At 29.8% G+C, this 23,317-nt stretch overlaps 1 protein-coding gene and 1 non-coding gene across 2 annotated transcripts in view; both read left to right on the forward strand.

Annotated features, from left to right (window-relative positions):
* The window catches only part of LOC126741355 (uncharacterized), an 80,092-nt gene that overhangs the window by 30,411 nt on the left and 26,364 nt on the right, over positions 1-23,317 (forward strand). The window lies entirely within an intron of this gene.
* Trnay-gua (transfer RNA tyrosine (anticodon GUA)) lies at positions 9,741-9,834 on the forward strand. Its single transcript has 2 exons — positions 9,741-9,777; positions 9,799-9,834. It is a non-coding gene; the product is annotated as a tRNA-Tyr (tRNA).

Here is a 23,317-nt window from a genome sequence, read left to right on the forward strand (position 1 = left end):
GATAAGTTCTGATTAATGATCCCTTGGGGTTTTAAAATGTCAGAGTCGAAGCTTATCGGCTGTTTATTTATTGGTTTCCAGATTTCATGTACAGTTGAGAAAAAATTAAGTTCTTGGTGCTTTATGGGCTTCCCTAGCAAGACAAGACATCATATATTACTATCGATTTTTTAGTAAATTTTTGGTTTTGGTATATTATAATATGGTCAAGGAATATTTATTAAACCGTAAAATATACGTATATTATATACTATTCTGTTTATAAAAGGAAGAAAATTTTGGCATTTAAAAAAATTGACAAGGGAGTTACATATCTAGTTTTTAAACTGGATTACTACACCTAACATTTTGATGAAATTCTTCTGAAAAATCACTGTTTTTCGTTTATATTGTGCAATCTATTAACGATGTTTTTATATTAAATATTTATATATAAAATTACATAAAATTTAAATAAACATGGTTATTAAATTAATTATTGAATATATACTTTATGCAAAAACTTTTTTTTTCATCAACACAACCCTTAACCCCCCCGCCCACCCCAAACCTTTGTCCAGTAAGAAATTCTTTTGAAAAATTACGATTTTTCGTCCAATAAATACAGTCTAATAGCAGTTGTTTTTGTATTAAATATTTATTAATATATATAATGTTCATTGAAGGTTATGGTAAATATTTGGTTATTCACGGATTTTTCTAATATATGGCATAATTTAAATGGATGTGATACAATTTTTAATTTTTATATTTTTTACTTAACTATTTTTATATTTTTTAATTATATTAAATTTAAATAAACAAACTGTGTCATTAGATTAGATATTAACGGCAAAACCAGCTGTTATTCATGCGTATTTTTTTTTAAAACACTGATTTTTTTAAAGCAATTTCTTACTGGTAAGTTGTGTGGGGTGGGTGGGGGGTTAAGGGTAAGCTTAATGAAAAACGTTTTTTTGCAGATAATAATTGCCTAAGAAAAAAATGGTTATTAAGAAAATTATAGGCGATAAAAAATCTATAGTTTTTGTATCTATACTTTTCTCACATAACCTTAGGGTTTTCGAGTAAAACGTGAAAAATCCTATTTTATTTCTCGAATTTTATTTCTCGCGTATCACTATGAAAATTGCAGTAGCTGTGCTATTTTTTATTGTAAATAAGTGGAAATTCAGGTTTTGTAAGATAAGTCATTAGGTTTAGGAAAAATTTAATTTTCCTCTGGTTCTAGACAATGTTTCATCATCTAGGTTCAAAAATACAGTTTTTAAAATAAAACTATTGGTATATTTATCAATCGTATATAGTCAAGGTATATTTATTAGACTACAGAATATACGTATATCATATACGATTTTGTTTACACAAGGAGAGGAATTATTTCGACAAATAAAAAAATTGACAAGCGATTTACATAGCTAGTCTTTACACTTGATCGCTACACCTCAAATATGAGATAAAACGTCCCCCGATATCACATTTATGCCACTGTGTAGGATACGATATACTTTTCATACACGTATATATTTTATAATGTGGATATACAAATCAAAAAAATTTGCTCAAAACTAAGCTTAAGGATTTAAAAAATATAATTTATATTAGAAAAATGCAGTGGTGTACTCTTTTTTATTAAATTTAATTTACGAAAAATCTCTTATGGACGCCATTGGTAAAAAATAATTTTTTTCTTTGTACGTCGACAAATGCCCTTAGATGCAGCATAAAACACACCTAAAAATTTCAAAAAAAATCGTCATTCCATTTTATAAACGTCTTTAAATACAATACAATATACCATAATTTTATGAAATAATAATTGTATATTATTAACCTTCTGGTTATACGTGAATAAAACATAAACATAATATTAAATTCCTCAACGTATATCATGCGGACATTCTATCCGATATGTATAGTTGAATTTCAACCAAAAATATACATCATCATCATCATACAAACCAAAAACCAAGATTTATTTAACCATCGTGTGTCGCTTGTATTTTAAAGTTAATTTTAATGCTTGTTCTAAGGAATTACTATAAATAAAGTAATTCGGTTCGAATGTAATTTATTTTAAGTAAAATCTGTATTGTTGTGACGAATTTATAATGAGTTCCTTTTCTTGATATTTTAATTAAAAAAGATTTACATAATTTTTGAAACTAGAATTTACCGTAAACCAACTCATACTAATAAATATCTTAATTTTACTTTTAATCACCCAATAGTGGTAAAAAGAGGAGTGATAAAAAGTGTATAGGATCGTGCAAACATTATTTGTATTAATCAATATTTATCAACTAAAAATGATTTTATTAAAAATATCTTAATACAAAATAATTATCCCAAAGAATTTTTGGAAAATTGCTTTGAGTTTGATAATCCACGTAAAAAATTGAATCAACCAATTTTAACGACAAATCTTATTTTATCATTTATTCCAGGTTTTTCTGATAAGATAAAACGAATTGATAAAAAATTTTATACTATTTTTTAATCACAAAACACATTACGATATTTATTAATAAAAACTGAACCTTTCAATGAAAATGAATTTAATAAAAATGTAATGTATAAAATTAAAAAAAAAATAATAATAATTCTGCTAGCGGCTTTTGTCAAAACTAACGAAAAATGGTCGGTTTTTTTACAAAATGGGTAGATTTCTATATATATTTTTCACTAAGAGTGGCGGAAAGCCATTTTTTTTATAGAAAATCTGTGTGCAGACCCCCCTAGCATTGGTTTTCTGGCACTAAAAACCCTTTTCTCTTATCGCATCCTCTGAAGCAGCTGCCTGACACCGTCCGTAAAGACATAACATCGGGCGGCTATTATGCGTTGTTCTTTTTTCGTGATCAATCATTTACATCATTGTCCAAGTGTTCTCTCCTCCCTCTCTTTGCTCTGGACCATGGCAGTCATTAGTTTCGCCAGAACGTTCCAGCTTTCGCTGTTCCTGAGCATGATCTCTGTTATGTTTCGTATGCTAATCTCTTCGCCAATTGAAAGCTCGGCCTCGATTCTGAAATGGGTAAAGCGACAGCATTCGAACAGCATATGTTCGGCTGGGTCGCTATCGCTGTCTCCGTATATACAGGATGGACTATTTAGTTTCCTGCATTTACGGAGGTATTGCGCAAAGCAACCATGTCAAGTCATAAACTGTGTGATTGCATATATCATATCACCATGCTTCCTTTCTATCCATGGTCTAAGTTGTGGAAAACCCAACCCAATATCTATGGTCTGTGCGCAGCGCCTTATGTTCCCCTTGCGGTAATAGAGAAACGGAACAAACCAAAACACTGCACACATACTCCGAGAGTCGACAACCCATTTGACAGATAGCGACTGTCATTTAATTTATGCAAAAAAAACAGCAAAAAATTTAAATAAATCAGTTTACCTCTACTTGTGAGTTCTTCACATTGTTTATAAAGAAACTATTTGCAAAATACACCTTCCGCCACTTTATTAATTTTTTCCAGATAAAATTAAGCTATTTAAAAAAGAAAACCGGTGAAAATACGCCAAATTTGACAAAAGCCGCTAAACTACGGAATCGTATTATTTTTAATTCGGACCAAAATCTAAAAATTACCAAAATAATAATACATTATGGGTGTCTTCCGTAATATGTTTGTTGCACGAAAATAACAGATTTAGTTACAAGAAAAGGTAAAAACAGTTTTTGTGAATTTATTTTACGCATAATACTTAACATTTCACGTGACTAAAAAAATATAGAGTGAATTCGCCACTTTAGAGAAGGCACTCATGAGGCAGCCAAACTGGGAACAAGGCTGAAGCTGCAGAGTGACAAAACGCAGTAGACGACAGACCTGGCAACACCACACCTTATCTCACCTTAGTTGTCACCTATTTGTTGACAAAACTAATCGAATACAGGGTTATTCTAATGACGTTATTCATGTAATTCATTTAAAAAAAAACTAAATAATAACACAGTAATATGTGTCGAAAAGGAATTTGATTAATTTCGTTGGGCGCCAAAAATGTGCTTACTATATACGAATTATAGAATATATTCTTAAATGACGCGAATGACGAAATCCTTGTTAGGTGCATAAAATGTGATATATTATTAACGATGTGATGCCATAAAACTATTGCTACTAAAAATGTTAACGTAATTTTTTTAACACTTTTTATTTACTTGGACGATATTTGTTAGAAATTTAATTCCTTATTAACGACATAATTTTTAAAATTGTCCTACTCAGGTTCTACGACGATTCATCGACCACGTAGCGTTCTTTCCGCTAGGTTGACCAAAAAAAAAAAGACACCCCTATAATAAACGACAGTATCATTGGTATACATTTCACTAGAATTTTGTTTTCTGTGGGGCGTTTTTCGTGTCATATGCGACTCTCTCTACACAAAAATAAAACAGAAGAAGAAAAAAACTATATACGAGACGGGGGGCGTTTTTAATAGGTTTCGCACGTCTGTCCGCACCAGCGAAAAGTTTATACGAACGACATTTTTATGTACAAACAGCTGCGAAAATAGAGGCGGAAACCCGCTATACGTTGTTGCCTTTTGGCCGTTATATGTATGTATATCGAGTTTATTAGTTTTAATGGGCATTATTAGGGTCAATGATCTGTTCAAACTTTTATGCTAAGTAAATGTGGTGCTCTATTAGGGTCTTTGCAGTTTGCTCTAGATGCTATTTTTTGATTTCAGAAATCCTCGCAAGAAACTTCTCTTCTTCTAAGGTCCTTCCAAACTGTTCTTTTAGTGGATTTTCCAGGATGTGCTGCCTGTAAGAATGTTTCTTATTCCAGGCAGTTGAAAAATCAACGTTGCTAAATCGTTTTTTTTATTTTCAACCTGTAAGAGGTACAAATGATATTTCTACTTATATTTTCTTTCAGGAAGAGGAAGTTGACTCAAAAATTGCAATGCCTTTTTTTCTGGATAATAAATTGCTTCCTACAGACATTTAAAAATATATTGGAAAATGTTCTTTTTTTCAAACTCTCCAGGTACTTGAGTTTTTATGTATCAAAGGCGAAATTGGCAAAGAAAATTACGAAAAAATCATTGGAAAAAGGTCTTTTTTTTCTCAGATTTACTGACTGAACTATTTTGAGCACTTTTTTTGAAGGAATAATATAATTCCATTTATTTCAGGTATATACTTAGATTTTCCTTATGAACTTCTGGATTTTCTGAAGATACGAGGGAAATTTCTTAATTTTAGATTTTGGGCAACTAAGATAGACATTTTTTTCTAGTTTTTTTTTGCTAAAAACCTCTGAAGGAAAAATGATTCATAAACAAGTTGTCCAGAATAATAAGAGCCATGCAGAAAAAAATAAATTTTGTGTTAATATGTCATACAGTGGGAGAAAATCTTGACTGAGCGTGACTGAAGTGATACTATTTTTAGAGCTTAATAAAAATTATTCTACATATTTTTCGGTAAAATGAATGAGAAAGAAGTTATTGCTACTGATTTATGCGATTAATAATTAAAATTGAATGGAAAATTTAAAAAATTTACGAATTGGTCCTAGCAAAAAAATATCCTTGTATTATTTTCTGTAATGAATATAAAGAACCAATATAAAAGATACACTTAAAAAAAAAACAAAAAATTAAGTTTACTTACGCATACCATAGGGAGAAACTCTATAGCAAAAAAAATAATGCATTTTTCGAAAATATTTTTTTGCACAAAATCTATGGGTTTAAAGAAAGAATATTTTTTATATTTCTTGCTTATCCAGAATCCTAATTATCCATATCAATAACTTCTTTATCATTAAATTCAAATATTTGTTTTTTTTTAGGTATAGCTCCTAATTTGATTTTTTATGCTTATAATGTAAGAACTATTTTTTGATTCGACCACCTTAAGAAAAAATCCGCGAGTTTTGTCAAAGAAAATATATTTTGCTTCTAACTTTTTCCTTGTATATATGTTTTTAGAGAAAATTCATAGAGTACTTTTAATTTAGTCTTTAAAAGGCATTTTATTTAAAAAAATAAAAACAATTATATTTCCTATACATTTTAAGAAAATTGCTTCTTTTACCTTAGAGATCTTTCAAGTTTTTCCCCCACTGTATTATCTCAAAATTAAAATTTCCTTGTAGGCGTATAACGCTAATTATTATTCACAATAACTTTTCTAGAAAGCATTTTTCTGCAATTTCTATCTGAATCTCTGTTGCTATAAATGTTTTACCACCGTATGAAAAAACCAATTTAAATTCCTGTTTTTTAGGTGTAGCTCCTATATTGATTCTTCATTCTTAGAATGCACATTTTGTATATAGCACATATTATTGTTGAAAGAAAAATTGAAATATCCTTCTAGTATCACCCAATGAACCTAGAAGGTTGCAGAGAATACTACCTGTCTTAAAACCAACATTGCAGAATGGAAATTAATTATTCCTAAGGCTCAAAATTCTCGAAAACTGTCATCAGCTCCAGGTATTTGAAGTAATTCCTTATTTTTTAAAGTGAATTTTGATGATATATTTATGATAAATTAATAGTATATATATTCCAGGCATTTGAAATAATATTGTTTGCCTTCCAAGCAAAGTAAGTTTTTACAGAGCAGGAATTCCTGCCATATCCAACCAACCTAATTTCTTACAAAATTTTTTTATACCCATTGTGTAAATCTAACCGACCATCGCATACGACATAATTTATATAAAAGGCCCAAGATGCATTGTAACCCTTATTCTTACCGCATTTTTTTCTATTACTGTCCAAATGGCAAGATGGTCAAAAAACGGTCTTAAGGAGACCGGTAAGACTAGTTTTATCGTACAATGCATCCGAATTGTCTATAAAGGATCCTTTGCGCTTTATTCGCATTGATAGCAGCTAGTTTTTCAACTATGAATGCACTTTATAACGGACTTTAGACAATGCAAACTTTTTATGCGACGACCCTTTTCTTTTAAGGGGGTTAATTTGCGCCTAGACGTTCCCATCACTACGTCTTACAAGGGTTTGCCAACATTTATTTATTATTATTAAAAATAAGAGGTGTCTCATATTGCATTAAGTTATGCACTTTGAAAATTATTTAAAATATAATATCCATCCCCATGAAGATATACAAACCTATAAGCCAAATAGTCTCGGGTTTTGTGCGATAGAAAAGGACGAAGATTGAGTGAGACCTGTTTGGTGGGTTTTTCTTCTCATGTTTAATAACGTGAACATGGGCAGTAAATTTGGTGGTTTAATGGCCCACCATGCGTTTCAGGGCAATTCTATACTTTCCTACAAAATGCGTTTTTGTAGGGTTTCGTCTTCGATAACGTTCGTTTATTATACGGATTCGTAACGAACTGAGTGGACAAAAGTTTCGTTTTTATTTTAATGACCCCCCAATTTTCTTAAAAGTGGATCTGGTCAAGTCAAAAGTGACTATTTGGGTAATTTTGTTGTCGACTTGTTGATGTGGGTTATTAAATTGGATAAAAACATCTTGATTATGGATTTTTTTTAAACGGTTTAGATGAGATGTTTATAGTTCAAATTCAAATTTCCCGCCACTTCTAGTGAAAAAAAATTACACATATTTTGCTAATAACTTCTCCCTTGTACCTTTTTGGAAAAAATGCGTAAAATACTTTATATTTAATCTTTAAAGGCAGTGTCGTTTTCAAAAATAAATAGAAATAAATTTCGCATAATAAATTGCTTATTTAAATTCAAGGAGTTTTTTTAAGATTATTGGCCCACTGTATGGCAAATTAACATAAAATCATTTTTTTCTATACAGCCTTTATTATGTTGGCCAACTTTTTTATGAACCGTTTTTCCCCTAGGTCCGTACATTTTGTGCAAAAAAATATTTGGAAAAATTGCTTATTTTTGTTGTTAAAAACCTCTAAGTCAAAAGAAGCAATTTCCTTAAAATATAAGGGAAATTCTGTAGTTTTTATTTTAAGAAATAATGCTAGCACGTAATTACCTTTAAAAAATCCTTATGACACTTTTTTGTAACTATCTTAGTTAGGGAGCTATAGCAAGTTAAAGTTTGCCTCACGTCAACTGAGCTCTTAAGGGTCCCACTCGCTATATGACCCAATAACTTTAAAATCGAAAGAGACAAAGAGTTTTTTTGAGAAGTTTCTTATAAAGACCATAATTCCTTTAATAAAATACCTATAAAACTTTTTTGTAACTATTTTAGTTAAGGAGCTGTTGCAAGTTAAATTTTGCCTTACGTCAACTGAGCTCTTAAGGGACCCACTCACTAATAACATCTAATAATTTTGAAACCAAAGGAGATAAAAGTTTAATTTAAAAAGTTCCTTATAAAGCACATAATTTCCTTTAAGAAACCTTTATAAAACATGTTTGTAGCTATTTTATTTAGGGAGCTATTGCAACTTAAAGTTTGCCTCAGGTCAATTGAGTTCTTAGGGGTCACGCTAGGTATTTGACTTAATATCTTCGGAATTAAAAGAGATGAAGGGTTTTTTTAAGAAGTTTCCTATAAATCCCATAATTTCCTTAACAAAATTCTTATAAAACTTTTTTCTAACTATTTTAGTTAAGAAGCTATTGCAACTTAAAGTTTGCCTCACCTCAACTGAGCTCTTAAAGGTCCCACTCGCTATATGACCCAATAACTTGAAAACCAAAAGAGATAGAGGTTTAATTTAAAAAGTTCATTATAAAACATATAATTTCCTTTAAAAAATTCTTATAAGACTTTTTTGTCACTACTATAATTAGGGAGCTGTTGTAAGTTAAAATTTGCCTCACGTCAACTGAGCTCTTAAGGGTCACACTCGCTATATGACCCAATAACTTTAAAATCGAAAGGGACAAAGAGTTTTTTTGAGAAGTTTCTTATAAAGACCATAATTCCTTTAATAAAATACTTATAAAACTTTTTTGTAACTATTTTAGTTAAGGAGCTGTTGCAAGTTAAAGTTTGCCTTACGTCAATTGAGGTCTTAAGGGACCCATTCGCTGTATCACCTAATAACTTTGAAACCAAAGGAGATAGAGGTTTAATTTAAAAAGTTCCTTATAAAACACATAATTTCCTTTAAGAAACCTTCATAAAACATGTTTGTAGCTATTTTAGTTAGGGAGCTATTGCAACCTAAAGTTTGCTTCAGGTCAATTGAGTTCTTAGGGGTCACGCTAGGTATTTGACTTAATATCTTCGGAACTAAAAGAGATGGAGGGTTTTTTTGAGAAGTTTCCTGTAAATCCCATAATTCCCTTAACAAAATTCTTATAAAACTTTTTTCTAACTATTTTAGTTAAGAAGCTATTGCAAGTTGAAGTTTGCCTCACGTCAATTGAGCTCTTAAGGGACCCACTCACTATATCATTTAATAACTTTGAAACCAAAGGAGATAAAGGTTTAATTTAAAAAGTTCTTTATAAAACACACAATTTCCTTTAAGAAACCTTTATAAAGCTTGTTTGTAGCTATTTTAGTTAGGCAGCTATTGCAACTTAAAGTTTGCTTCACGTCAATTGAGTTCTCAAGGGTCTCTCTCTCTAGGTATTTGACTTAATAACTTTGGAACTAAAAGAGATAGAGGGTTAATTTGAAAAGCTTCAGACTAAATAAAACGTACTTTATAAAACGATCCCAATCACACTAACAAACCATCAATAATTTAACATTAATTAATTAATATTCGATAATTAACTAATTCGTTTTCGGTATTAAGCACTTCTGTGAAATTCACTACATACCTTCGATAGCTCAGTTGGTAGAGCGGTGGACTGTAGTGGGAATATAGTATTGCGGACATCCATAGGTCGCTGGTTCAAATCCGGCTCGAAGGAAACTTTTTTTCCCTTTTATTTAAATTATTATATATTTACTATATATAGAGTATCTTAAAAATGAATATGTGCATATTCTTCTATATTTTTTGAAGAAAAACAACCCTTAAGTGACACTTAGTATTTCTGTGACAAAAAAACACTCTCATCATCTTTGTCTTACGCACTGTTACCGGCATAAGCCTGTCTTTTTCTAAATAAGTTTTTTTGTATTTTCATAAAATAATGTGTACCTAAGATACATAGGTCAATGATATAAGTAAGACAAAGAAGATACATTTTAATATTACTTGTAGTTATGACTATTTTTGAAAAAAAAAGTACATAGACGCATTGAAAATTGCCTTATTTTAATACCACATTTCGAATCATTTTTTTTTAGATACACCTTGTATATAGACCGCATATAGTTGCAGTTATAAAACAAAAAAAAAAATAAAATAAAAATAGCATCCCGAGCCTAAATATTTAGATAAAAACGGTAATGTAGAAGCGCCAAAAGGCGGGTTACGTCTCATCGAAAAAAAAAAAAGATTAAATTTCTTATATATAGGGTCGTTAACCTTGAACTTGTGTTGTGAGAAGAACAAGGATGGAGCCACACATGGACCGATACATTCTCTACCTGTTTCTCTCTGAACAAAAGTTGAAATTTTATTAGCGACATATACAGGGTACTCACTAGTTCTCAGACAGCACAAATCTATCCAAGGGTTTTCTCTTTTTTAAAATATGAATGTCCTACTTTTAATATATCAGATTTTTCGATATATTGTATGTAATTTATTATCAAATTACAACACTTTTAATCACAATTTTAAGGACATTTTTTATAAAGATTGTTATAATTATAATTATTGTGTTTTAATCATTTGTTACCGTCCCTATTTGTACCTTTTTTTATAAAGAAAATTGCTCCAATTGTACCATTTATTCTTACACATTTTTTTCAGTGTACTATGAAACAAAAAATGAACGGAGGTAACAATGATATATAAGATAAATTTCGGTGCAAAATTGCATACAATTGCGAAACATTTAAACGCTACTACCTTGGTTCTCATTTTAAAACACAACTATTGGAATTGTGCAATGTCCAATGACTTGAGATTAAGAATTTCGTCAGCTTTTTTATCTATTTTACAAAAATAAAAATGAATTTTTTAGCAATTTTTGGTAAAAAAACGCCCATAACTTCATTAATGTTCGTTTTTTGGAAAAATTTATAAAACACTTTTTATTTTAGTCACAAAAGATGCATCGATATTAATAGTAAAAACAAATAAATTTCCGATAGATTTTGAGAAAATTGCCTTTTTTGATCAAGATCTTACCACGATTTTGTCCCACTGTGTGATGAACTTAATTAAAATTTGTTCCTGTAAGAATTGTGTCCTAATTATTCTAAAGCACTTTTGTATATCTTTCTTGGATCCATAGATTTTTAATAAAAATATGAAATGTATTTTTTTACTATATTATGGTTTTTAGCAATTTTGGCCAATAACTTCATAATTGTTCGTTTTTTTGAAAGAAAATTATAAAACTCTTTTTATTTTAGCCTCAAAAGATACATCGATTACAATAATAAGAACAATTAAAGTTCCCATACGTTTTGAGGAAATTGTCTTTGTTTGAAGTGTATTTTCCACGATTTTCTTCCACCGTATGAAGAATTAATTAAAATTTTTTTCTGAGGATAGTCATTATAATTTTAAACAACTTTTTTATATCTTGGCAATTTTTGGTAAAAATTAAAAACTAGCATAACTTTTTTCTGCTTCATTTTTGCAAAAAAATGTGTAAAGTACTTTCTAGTCACCCTTTAAAAGTGCATTAATTGCCATAATAAAAACAAAGTAATTTCCCATAGACTTTGAGAAAATTGCGTTTTTATGATTAAGGATTTTCCATGAATTTTTCCCACTGTATAAGGAATTTAACAAAAATCTCATCAAAATGTAGAAACATCCTTCTGATATACCTATAGAAATATTATTTTAATTCAGGTAAACTAACATTATTTGGAAGGCCAATGAAACTCCACTGGATAAAGATAATTTAAAATCCATTAACTAGTACAAAATTATCATCCAGAGAATGTCCATAATTGATCCATGGACCTTTCGGCCTAGTTTGCACCAATGCAGGACACCTATAACTTAATGACGAATCAATCTTTATACCTGCAGGGCAGAGATCCACAGTGTGTCAGTAGAACAATTCACCACAAAAAACAATGTATATAAGATATAAGGTAGATAAAGGAAAAGGATTGGCCACCTGCCATTTTAATGCGCCCCACAGACATACATATTATAAGAACCGACCCTTGTTCTAAAAAGGGTTGAGGGCAGGCAAATTTGGTGTGGTTCCATGACGAATAAAATAAAGGAAAAAAATAAGGAACGAACCCTTTTACGGATAAAATTGTTATTTACGGTTCCTACGAAATCTGGGTCATCAGGCGTCAAGACAAATGGCGCGGCATTTGGGGAGGAAATGGGTAAATTTCGGCCGGAAAAGGGTTAGTTAATGAGGGAAGATGGCATTTGGGTGCCCTTTAAGACGTTCTATTGGCTATGAACGCTTCCTATAGCACACCTTTTGGTAATTATTTTAGGTTATTTGGGTGCAAATCATTGATGCAACAGAAGGAAAGCTATTTTGACAAGAATGGTCATATCACTTAAATGGCTCATCCAATCAAGCAGGTTTTAATAGCATTTAGTAGATCATCTCATTGTGGTGTTCAATTTTGGTCAATAATTGTGGCTTAAAGTCCAATGCCAAAGAAGATTTTTTATTTAATTGATTATTTGTGTATCATTATCATAAGCTAAATTTATAATGTGGTAAGATCATCGACATTTTTTCTAATGTAGATATACCCCTTTTACAATGCAATTCTTTCAAGAGAAAATCATAGGCAAAGCCTTGAGTAAAAGAGAGAACAAGAATGCTTCCCCCTTTCTTACTTAGAGGAGGAAGCAAGACAAGCTCCATCGTTCTCTTTTTAACTTACAATTAAGACGTGTTTATTGCAAGTTTACACTGCACTCAAGACCTGAGTTTGCCCAGCCGGTATATAAATATTTAACGAGCGTATCAAATTTAAATCCAAATTCTTGGTGTTAGGTTTAATGATACTAATTATAAAGTGTTAGTGAGTTAAGTGTGTTACTTCTGGATCAATTAATTCGTCGATTTTGTCCAGAAACAACTGCCGGGAATCTAAAATTTAAAAAAACCTAGTTTATATTTCATAAACGTTTTACTCCTAAATAATTTTAATAGCATTTAGAAGATAATTAATTAATATGTAATTTTGATTATTACATTCATGACTGTAACTCAACTGCCACACTTTGAAAGGGACTTAATGTCTATTAGCTGAAATATCTTCAGAAGTATTAGATGTACAGCTTCAATAGTCATTATCAATATTTTTGTGCTTACTATATTCAACCCAATAAAAATTATTTTACGGTTCTAAGTTCAGTGGATCAAAAGTTATCAGCCAAATATTCGGAGCTGCAAGCAGTAAGCTCCTACTGACGTGAAGCCAACTTCAAATGGTTGTATCTCATAAACTATTTATTTTATCAAAATTTGTTGAACGTTATTGGCTAGGTTATCACTTAGTGTTTAATTTTAATTTATACCAGTATAGCTGTAACTCAACTACCAAGGAAGATAGGAGTGAATTTTGAGTCATAATCCCTTTAAAGGGGACATCATTTCTAATAGCTGAGATATCTCCGGTGCTATTGGATTTACACCTTTCATAGTTATTATCAATATTTTTGGGCTGATCATTTACAACTCAAAAAAACTTATTTTAATGTTCCAGCTTCAGTAGATCAAAAGTTATCAACCAAATACTCGGAGCTTCAGGCAGCAAGCTCCTACTGACGTGAAGCAAATTTCAAACGGTTATATCTCATAACCGGTTAATCCTGTCAAAATAATTTTAATGTTATTTGCTAGACAATTACTTAGTGTTCAATTTTACTTATTATAGTCTTGAATGTAGGTCAACTCTGAAAGAAGTTATGTGTGGATTTTGAGTCGTGACTTCTTGAAAAGTAACATAATGTCTTTTATCCAAGATATCTTCATTTTTATTGGGTTTACAGCTTTAAAAGTTATTATCAACATTTTTGGATTAACTATTTTAAACCCAATAACATTTGTTTTATGGTTCTAGCTTTAGTAGATCAAAAGTTATCAACCAAATACTCGGAGCTTCAGGCAGCAAGCTTCTACTGACGTGAAGCAAACTACAAATAGTTATATCTTATAAACAATTTATCCTATCAAAATAATTTTAATGCTATTTGCTAGACAATTACTTAGTGTTCAATTTTACTTATTATAGTCATGACTGTAGGTCAACTCTGAAAGAAGATATGAGTGGATTTTGAGGCGTGACTTCTTTGAAAGTTACATAATGTCTTATATCGAAGATATCTTTATTCCTATTGGTTTTACAGTCTCAACTGTTATGTTCAATATTTTTTGGTTAATTATTATCAATCCAATAAAATTTATTTTACAGCTCTAGCTTAACTAGACAAAAAGTTATCAACCAAATACTCGGAGCTTCAGGCAACAAGCTCCTACTGACGTGAAGCAAATTTCAAATGGTTATATCTCATAAACGATATATCCTATCAAAATATTTTTTAAAGTGTTTGCTAGACAATCACTTAGTGTCTAATTTTATTTATTATACACATGACCGTAAGTCAACTCTGAAAGAAGATATAAGTGAATTTTGAGTCGTGACTTCTTGGAAAGTTATATAATGTCTTTTATCCAAGATATCTTCATTTTTTTTGGGTTTACAGCTTTAACAGTTATTATCAACATTTTTTGGTTAACTATTATCAACCCAATAAAATTTGTTTTATAGTTCTAACTTCAGTGGATCAAAAGTTATAAACCACATACTCAGAGCTTCAGGCAGCAACCTTCTACTGACGTGAAGCAAACTTCAAATGGTTATATATCATAAACGGTTTATCCTATCAAAATAATTTTTAAGATGTTTGCTAGATAATAACTTAGTGTTCAATTTTACTTATTATAGTCATGACTGTAGGTCAACTCTCAAAGAAGATATGAGTGGATTTTGAGCCGTGACTTCTTTGAAAGTTACATAATGTCTTATATCGAAGATATCTTTATTCCTATTGGTTTTACAGTCTCAACAGTCCTGATCAATAATTTTTGGTTAACTATTGTCAACCCAATAAAATTTGTTTTATACTTCTAACTTCAGTGGATCAAAAGTTATCAACCACATACTCAGAGCTTCAGGCAGCAATCTCCTACTGACGTGAAGCAAACTTCAAATGGTTATATATCATAAACGGTTCATCCTATCAAAATAATTTTTAAGGTGTTTGCTAGATAATCACTTACTGTTCAATTTTACTTATTATAGTCATGACTGTAGGTCAACTCTGAAAGAAGTTATGTGTGGATTTTGAGTCGTGACTTCTTTGAAAGTTACATAATATCTTATACCGAAGATATCTTCATTCCTATTTGGTTTACAGCTTCAGTGGATTAAAGTACTACTAACGTGAAGCAAATTTCAAATGCTGATATCACCTAAACGGAACATTCAATTAAAAGGGTTTCAATGGTATTTATTACATAATCAGTTAAGGTTTAATTTTGGCTAATCACCAAAGAACTAATAAGCATCATTTAAAAAGATAAATGTTACGTTTAAATTACAATTTATCGGATAACATGGTCCTGTTTCCGATTAACAAGTTCTTTTGTTAACCGAATTGCACAATACCGACCCTCGAAAGCAAACTTTACCCCATTCATCGATTCTTCTCAAATTCTTGTTGTACCGCAGCCGAGACCTTCTGTTTGGGCAAAATTTGTTTTGGTTACCACCACTTTTATGACAACAACCCCCGATACCGAAAGGGTCTTAACAGTTGTAAAATTGCGGGAGTCTTTTGTCGTAGTACCAGTTGTAAAGAATTGGCAAACCCTTTCGATGTTTTTTTTTGAAGGTGGTAAAAGGGTTATTGCCAATAAATGCGTATTTTTTTTATTGGTGAATGGTAAAGGGTTCATCCCTTTGTTGGGGTTTATGACTTAATTGCTGGTGCAATTTTAACAAGGTTTTATTCATTTTTTATTTATTTGAAACCCTTTGGCAAAGGGTTGAAAATTGGTAGTAAAGAAAAGGGTTTTTTGGCAATAAAATTTTATGTGAAGAGAAGTTCCTGTTTTGAATTTATCATAAAATTTGATCAATTAACGAATTTTTCAGTCATATTTTTAAAACTTGTTTTTTTCATACGTAATTAACTCGCTCGAAATATAATGTGGCCACCTAATGGAAACATCAAAACAATATTTATCAGATAAAATAAATCAATTTTATTTATAAGTTTCAACAACCTGGCTAATTTACAATTTAGCATTGTTCCACTTTTCGGGTATTGACATCGCTTTTGGTATATGAACGTAACCTTTAGCAAGTGCTTTAATATATTATCACATGTACATATAGAGAACGTGCCGAAGCGATTCTTACGAAACCTGACGATTTTGGAATTACATTGTTTGTTTCCATTTAAAACAGTTTTTGATAAGATAAATGCAGGGAATAATTTTTTTTAATGACAATATTTGATTTATGATATCGTTTTATTTATTGTATTACGGTCGTAATTTTCTAGAATTTCCGTAAAACTAATTAGTTTCCCTCTTTTTCGATAATTTCCTTAAATATTCTAAATGTTTTTTCTTAAGTTTTTTAAAAGAAAATTAGTTTCTTGTGTTTTCAAAATTCCTTTAAAAATATTAAATTTCCTTGAAAATATTTATAAAATTTTCAGAAATTAATTTTTTTTCCACAAATTATTCATGCATTTTATAAATTAATTTGACTAAGTATTCGAGTATAATATATTAATTTCGAACAAAAGTATTTAATTTTCCGGATTTTTAATAAATTTGGAAATTGTCATAGATATTATGGAAATAATTTTTCTAAATAATTAATATTAATTAATTTGTTAAATATTATGGATTATTTTCTTTTAATTTTCCGACATTTATTATATAGAGTGATATTTTTCACAAGCTTAGATGTAATTTATTATATATTTTCTATAATTACATTGTAAATGGATTCCGTTGATAAATTAATTCATTTAAATTTCCAAATAGTTTCAAAAGCATTTTTGAAATTCCTCGAAAATTTATGAAATTTTCTAAAAAAATTTTTTTTCGAAAAAATCGGATGTTTTCTCAAAAAATTAAATTATTTCATTAATTTCTTAAGGTAAGTTTTTTCAAATATTCAAGAAACCTTTTTATTTCTGAAAAATTGATTGATTTCCTTTTTTGAGAATTACCGAAATTTTCGAAATTTCTTGAGCATCATTCTTGTGAATCCGTTATAATGATCATTTTCTCAAAGCTATCGACTGTGATAATCTTTTTTTAGCGGTATTTTTAGATTTTAAGAGAGCCTTCGAAACGATAGATAGACAAATTTTAATTACCAAACTACAGCAATTAGGAATTAGGGATAATGCTTTGAGTTGGTTTAAGTCGTATGTGTCCAACAGAGTCCAACGTGTAATGTCTAAAAATAGTATATCTCAGTGTGTTTCTGTTAATTATGGTGTGCCTCAAGGAACTGTCTTAGGACCATTGGTATTTCTACTGTACATTAATGATATGGTAAAAGTTTTTGAAAAGTGTAGGGTGGTATTATTTGCAGATGATACAATGGTGTGTATTATAGGCAAAAACTTACAGCAAATGCAAATCGACCTAAATAATGAATTTTGCATAGTTTATTTGTCTGGCTTTGCACTAACAAATTGTGTTTAAATACAGCTAAATCGAAGTTTTGCATATTTGGCAAAAAGTCACGACTTAATCAAATACACATGGATAGTGTGAGCATTACTCTAAATGCGGATAGCATTCTTTATGAGAGTGAAATTAAGTATTTGGGTATTATTCTAGATGCCAATTTAAACTTTTGTGCACATGCAGACTAGGTCATGCGAAAATTCTCCAAAAAAGTTGGATTTATTACCAGAGTGGGAAGAAACCTCTCCATGAGCACAAAGTTGCTTTTGTTTAATAGCATTTCACTTCAGCATTTGCAGTATTGCTTCACGTTGTTGTTTAATCTGCCACAATATAAAATACACCAGTTGGAAGTAATACAGAATAGACTGATTTTAAAATGTGATCGATATACACCAATTAAATGTATGTTAAGTATCCTAAATATGATGTCTGTTAAAATCGTTTGAGGATGTACATATAATATATAATACTAGACATCGTTAAGATTTCGCCATAGTGGATAGGTGTAACACTGTTCAGTTACTTAATTCGATTTTATTTAGAGGCTCAATAGAATTTAATAAATTGCCTGTGATAATTAAGACCTGTGATAATGTAAACCAGTTTAGGAGGCTATTGAGAAAACATCTTTTAAATAGGGATAGCTAAGAGTATTTCTATTTTTTTTTGTGTTGTACATTATATTCTTTTTATGATTTTAGTTATAAGTTTTATTATACCATTTGTGTTGTGTACGTTTTCTTTTATTACGCTGATCACCACTCTATTATACCTAATGTAGTCCTGTATGTAATGAACTTTTATTGGTTTATTATTATTGTAGTTTATTTTCTTTGTAGAATTTAGTACTGCTTTATATTATAATTATTGTAATGTATGTAGCTATTATGCTAAATAAACTTCTTTATTATTATTATTATTATTATTATTATTATTATAATTAGGGAATTGCCAGAGATATTATGGAAATTAAATAATTTTTCAAAAAAATTAATATTAATTAATTTGCTAAATATTTTGGACAACTTTTTTAAACATTTTCCGACAAATTCATTTGAATTTCCGAAAAATTTCAAAGACATTTTTAAAATTCCTTGAAATTTAAAAAAAAAAAATTTTTTTCGAAAAACTCAAAAAAATTGGATTATTGGATCAAAAAATTAAATTATTCCATTAATTTCTTAAATTTTGGTAAGTTTTCTAAAATATTCAAGAAAACCTTTTAATTCTGAAAAATTAATTGATTTTCTTTTTTTGGGAATTACCTAAATTTTCGAAATTTTTTTAGAAATAATTTTTTTTTTATACGTTCACAATTAATGACCACATATTTTTGCAACTTTCAAGAAAAACAAAATTCTGAAAAATTAATTAATTTCTTATTTTTGACGATTTCCAAAGTTTACTTGCATTTCCTAAGGATTTTTGAAATTCCTTGAAAGTTTCCGAAATTTCCAGAAAAATAAATCGGATATTCCGATATTTTATGAAAAATTCATTGATTCCACTAATTTCTGATAAGTTCTTAACATCTGAGTAATTTTCCAAGATTTTTTGACTGAAAAAATGGATTAATTTCCTTAACAATTTCCCAATTTTTTTTTTATTTTAACAAAAAATCTCATTGTTAAAATTAGTCAATTTTGAAATTTCCTAAAATGTGGAAATTTCGGACAAAAAAAATTTTAACTTATTAATTTTCTATTTTAATTTTTTTTGAAAATTTCTGAAATATTTCTTTCTGTATTTCTAGTAAATTCAGAAATATTTAAAATATATTGAAAATGTCACATTAGATCTTTGTGAAATCACTATATAGCAATATTAATTAAATCTGAGAACATATTAGGAAATTTGTAAAAGATCTGTTTGTAAATCACACATTTTGTAAGGAAATATATAAATTTTTACAAAATATCACAATTTTGTTGGATATTTTAGAAGATTGCAGAAATTTTTGGAATTCGACAAGAGAATGTTCATTTTAGAAATATATTAGAAATTTTAAGAAAATTAATTAACTTCCCAAAACACTAATCAGACCATTTCATGGAATTATTTAAATTCCTTCTTCTCTAAAAGTGTTAGTTGTATTATTAATTAATGTTAATAAAGAAAGATATTGGATAGTAAATTTATCAGTTTTAAAGTCACCTTTTAATTTTTCCCAATTATTGATCAATTTTCATCCTGAACCTTGTGACCTTTATATCACGAGAAGTTATAAAAAATGGCTGGAAAACAAACCGATATCACCTTAAATAGGCCTGGAAGACAGTAAAAAATTTCAGAAGCGTAAGAAAATTTTGAGAAAAAAACAGGACAAGAAAAGATACTCTTCAAATACCTAAAATAAGACGGATTTATGTTTTCCAACATTCCGTAGAAAATGGCTTCAAAACACCTTGGAAGAAGCTTAATATTGAAAAAGAATAGAGCTGGGAAATTAATTCGAAAGCCTGAAACAAGATTGTCAATAGCCTGAACCTCCTGGAAATGGACTTCAAATTTGTGGAACATATAAGGATTAATTCGCAATGGTAGTAAAGGGTTTCAACAATCTACAAAAAAAGGCTTCAAATTCTTTGGAGGGAGCTTCAAGAGCATGGAATAAAATTTGAAATCACCGCGAATGCCTGGAAGATATAAATAATTATAGAATATGTAAAAATAGCTTCAAATTTCTGGATCACATTACCGAAGAGATTATTACTGTAAACTTGCAAAGTGTTTCAATAATTCAGGAATCGCTTAATGGGAACTTCAAAATTCCGAAGTTAAGTTTACAATGACAAATGAATAGAAGGAATTTAAAATGTCTTCAAAGGGCTTAAAAAATAATTAAATTAAGACAATTTTATGCAATAGCAACATGTTTGAGAAATTATCAGAAATAAAGGAGGTTACTATTTTTTTTCGAAATTTTCACACTCAAGGAAATTTCAAAATCAGCTTATTTTATAAATTAGTTTTTTTTTTTGAGAAGATGTAGAAAATTGCAAAACTCAATGAGAGATTAAATGAAATTTTCGAAGTTTTTGGTTTTCTTGAAACAAAGATACTTGGGCAGACAAAGTATTTGCGTACACCGCATTTCGAATAGAAGTATTTAAATTCCTGGATTTCTAATAAATTTAGAAATAATTAGGGAATTGTCAGGAATATTATGGAAATTTTTCTAATAAATTAATATTATCAATAATTTTTTTTTTTATTTTCTGACAAATTCATTTGATTTTCCAAACAGTTTCAAAAGCATTTTTGAAATTTCTCGAAAATTTCTGAAATTTTCTAAAGAATTTTTTTTTTCCGAAGACAATCCAATTTTTGACTTGAAAAATTGGATGTTTTCTCAAAAAATTAAATTATTCCATTAATTTCTTGAATTTTGGTAAATTTTTAAAATATTCAAGAGAACATTTTATTTCTGAAAAATTGATTGATTTTCTTTTTTGGAAATTTCCTGAATCCTCGAAATTTCTTGGAAATAATTTTTTTTGTTTTATACTTTGACCACCTATTTTAGCAACTTTCAAGAAAAACAAAATTCTGGAAAATTAATTAATTTCTTATTTTTGACGATTTCCAAAGTTTACTTGCATTTCCTAAGGATTTTTGAAATTCCTAGAAAATTTGAGAAAAATAATTGAGATTCTGATGTTTTCTGAAAAATTCATTGACTCCACTAATTTCTGATAGGTTCTTAAGATCTGTGTAATTTTCCAAAATATTCTGACTATTTCGAAAAATGCATTAATTTCTTTAACAATTTCCCAATTTTTTTTTTAATTTCAACAAATAATTAAAAATCTATTTTATTGTTAAAACTAGTCAATTTTGAAATTTCCTAAAATGTGGAGATTTCGGGAAAAAAAATTTTAAACTAGGGTAGGGTGGGGCTAGTTGAGCCGGATTTGGAAAAATGAAGGGTCATGTTGTTATTATTTAATATAAATTATTAAACATTCTAGGGATTATTGATGTATATATTTGTTTTTAAAAAGCAATTAATAAGTTTGACGAAATATTGTTTTATTTAGGTAAAAATGACTGCAATATGGCTGGGTACAGTTGACTCAACTTACCCCATATATGGGGCAACTTGAACCGACACATGAGGCCAGTTGAACCACACAAACTAAACTAGCATAATGGCTGGTTAAGTCAGTTTTATGATGAAAAATAAAAATCTAATTTTAGAAATACTCAAAAAATTTATTACCAAAACTAAATTAAACATTTTGAAAATTAAAAACTAATCGCTGTCGCAGTTTATACACATATAATATATACTAGTACCCGGAGTGCACCTTAAATGAGCCCATTTTTTGCAATTGGAACACTGTATCCATTCTTCACCCGAAACACTATCTGTAAATGCTGCTAGGCACATCAGACATAAACATTCATCATCTTCAGACTCAGATGATGGCAAAGAGGAAAAGATTTCTTATTTATTTTATGCTGTTTTATGTTCTTGGAAAACTTGTTTTCTTTTTCTCGTGCAACGGCTCCTAGAGTCTTTCCATGGTCTGAATGTGAAGAAGTAATATTGGACCGTCGTTCTTTAGTTTTCAATAGTGAATTACCTGAGTAGGACACATCTGTTAAAATAGCTTTTTTAGCAGTTTCTTTCTTCTTTTTGTCTACTTTAATAGAACTTTTCATTTTCTTTTTGCTTTGTTCTTCAGCAAGTGCTTCTTTTTCTGGCGTGTCTGTCAAAATCGCACAAGCTTTCTTCTTTCTCTGGTTTGTGTTTTTCTTGGTCCTGCCTTAGGCAAAGGCCGCAAGCTTTCAGATGAAAAAACTCCAGTAGATGTAGATGGTATGGCGTTGTCATCGGGTGCTTCTGGAGCTATGGTTTGGGAAGTGCTGGCAGAAATGCTGTTATTTTCTGTCGACGGCGGCTGAGATATAGATTCGGGAACTGGACGATCAGTCACATATGATGGCGCGAAATCTGTATCAGATTATAAGGATATATACCCGTTTTTGAAAATCCATTTATTATATTGGAACTTGTAGTTCCTAATGGCAAAGCTGTGGCAACAACTTTTGGTATTTCGTATATGCTAATTATCTGTCCGGGGTTGTTACGAAGCCATGCATCCTGGGCAGAAGCCAAATACTTCTTGAAAAGCCAGAAGACTGACACGTCCAGTGGCTGAAGTTTGTGGGTGCAATGTGGTGGGAATGAAAGCATTACCACTTCGTTGTTCTTTGCATATTCTACGGTCTCGATTGATAAATGTGATGAATGATTGTCCAGTAAAAGTAAAACAGGAGACTGTTTAGTAGGGCTTGTATGTTTAATGAAATGCTTCATAAAATCATCAAATTCTAAATAAGTCACCCAACCACTTGCATTTCCTGCACCGATGCATTCTGGAGGACCGTTTGAAATAAAATAGGGTTTAAATTTTTTTCTGGGAAAGACAGTCATGGGTGGTATTGTATTCCCTATTGCTGATACGGCGGTAATTAGGGTTACATTAGTGCCACGCTCTCCTGAAGTAACAGCACCTATGTTTCTTTTTCCCTTCGCTGCTACTATTTTTGAAGGTTTTGTTACTGTAGACACGCCCGTTTTGTCTGTGTTCCAAATTTTTGA

This window comes from Anthonomus grandis, chromosome 10, assembly GCF_022605725.1.
Source record: "Anthonomus grandis grandis chromosome 10, icAntGran1.3, whole genome shotgun sequence".
NCBI lineage: Eukaryota > Metazoa > Arthropoda > Insecta > Coleoptera > Curculionidae > Anthonomus > Anthonomus grandis.